We start from the raw sequence: 2,500 nt of genomic DNA, 5'->3' as shown, positions 1-2,500 counted from the left end.
GGAGCGATGGAACCCCACGCTTCCGGTTGGCCTACAATTTTAGTAGGTCAACGGGTCGCGGGCAAAATCCTGGGAAGAAAGGCAAAATACATACTACAACACCGAGCGGTTCTTTTGTGAAAGACGTAATTTTGCTTAGCGGACCAGACGATAACAAGGTTCCACGCCAAGGAGCCCGGGTATGGCTAATGGGGAATGGTCATGTTGTATCCGCTGCACATTTTCAGAAGGAATGGGATGGAAAAACTGTGATTTTTTGAAGTCCTTGTTCTCTGAAAAGCTCGGCGAATTCGACGATGTTGAGGTGGTGATGTCAATGCACAGTTCATTGATGGCCCCTGTCCTAGCCCCTGGTAACGTTTTGACTGGATTTATGCTACAAAAAGTATTTAAAGACAAAGCTGTTTACCTTAAACCTATGCGCAGAATTCTTGATATGGATCCGTCCTTTGAGCCATCACTCAAGAAAACAAAATATAACAGCGAGATATGCAACAAACGTTTATACAACTAACTTTAAATTAAGGGGGTGGCACTTAAATACCAAACCGTTGCTAAGGACCCCTTCAAATAGTCATTTCTCGAGTCCCTTAAACTCTACAATTAAACGTCTTTGCCGAGGGAGCTTGACTCTAAGAAAAACCTCAAACAGAAAGAATGTCCAATTTCAATACAATATATATATGCAGGCTGTTTTCATCTCTTCTACTCACTTTCTTTTGTTAAAAAATAAATAAAAATGCTTAGTTGAAAAACTTAATGAAACCCTTGTTGTCCCAGGTGAATTATTGCACGCTTTTATTTGTCACAAAGTCTGGGACTGGGGTGGTGTTTTTCAGCCTTTTTTATTCAAGTTACAAGAATGTGGGTACTTAGAGGGTGGTGGACAAAAGAATGACCCGTAGTCTATCAACTACCCAAATGGACTACTTTAAAATGGACCAACTCTTTAAAATACTATTTCCAATGAGTACTGTTGAAAGAACTGAATTCATTGTATACTTACATTGCATAAACGTTGTTTATGTTCGTCAGCATGGCCACATGAAACTAAATGAAGGAGTTGCACCAGGTTTACTTCACTTACCTGAAGTAATCGAACATCACAACAATTTTTATCAAAAGATAACCTTTTTAAAATGGTTCTTAGACTTAAATACAGTTGATCAATGCTGCTTAAAATTTGTGTTTAGGTTTAAGTAAGCACTATTTGAGATGCTGCTTATGTATAGACCAACAGTATTCATTCAAAATAGTATCTTTAGGGTAGTCCATGTGGGTAGTCTATCAGGGTAGTCCATGGACTGGGGGTCAGTGTTTTGTTCACCACCAACCTAACAGTGCATAAAGCTAAGAAAACACCTTCTGACTCTCATCTCAGGATGATGAACAGCTATTGAACTAACAGATAATGATGACACTACATTGATGCAAAATATGTTGGAGTCAACAAAAGCAAGTACCACCAGTTCTAAAGGTATGTAGCTGAAGTTCAATACAAAAATTAATGTTTAAAACATTAATCCCTACCATAAATAAATCTTTCTTCAAGCAGATCAGATTACAGTTGATTTCACCTTACTTTGGCCGCGTGGGTTCGCAAGTCTCTTGGGAACTTGGAAACTACATTCCAGACTTCCGATTGCCATTATCAAAGAGCCAACCAAATTGCGTGCTTGCAAATTCAAATAGGAAAGTTCGATTTGAAGTTCGATTTGAAGTTGCGATTTTAGTTGCAGAACTATCAATGAGTCATGGCCCACAATCCTTTCATTCAACAAGGAAAGGCAATTCCCAATAATGTCAGAGACGAAATTGTGGAAAGATGGCTGGAGGGTACTGGTCAAAGACAGATAGCGAGAGACTTAAATACTGCGAGGAGTTCGGTTCAAAATATCATCGATAATTTTTGCAAACGCGGTCACAGTGAACACGGCATTGGGGGAAATAGAATACGGCATGCAAGAACCGATGATGTCCTGACATATGTTGAATTCTGTAAGCAGCAACAACCAAGCATTACTGCCAAGGAAATACAGAAAAAGCTGGTACACAATCACGTCTGTTTGACAGAAAATTGCCCTTCTAAACCCTCGTTAACTCGAGTGGTGCGGGAAGATCTTTGCTATTCGTATAAACGACTCAATGTGGTTGCGAGAGTCACTTACTCAAGACACGGAACGACGCCTTGTTCAATACTTAGACGTGTGCAGCACACTCGATTCAACAAGTATGCATTTTTTTGACGAGTGCTCTGTTGTTAAGACAACAGGCAATCGAACCTATGGTCACTCACAGATTGGATCACCAGCGGTTGAAATTCAGCGATACGCTTCGAATGCAACGTTTACCGTAAATTTGCTGCACAGCATCTTCGGAGTAAGCCATGTTAACGTAATAATAAATGGACCATCCAATGGATTGGAACTGTTAAAATTTCTTTGCCGAAGCGTTAGAAGAAAAAGATGTTTTGGACAATCCGGTGTTGAAAGAGGGAGAT

The sequence above is a fragment of the Montipora capricornis genome, chromosome 10 (assembly GCF_036669925.1).
Source record: "Montipora capricornis isolate CH-2021 chromosome 10, ASM3666992v2, whole genome shotgun sequence".
Taxonomy (NCBI): Eukaryota; Metazoa; Cnidaria; class Anthozoa; order Scleractinia; family Acroporidae; genus Montipora; species Montipora capricornis.
This window is presented reverse-complemented; position numbering follows the sequence as displayed.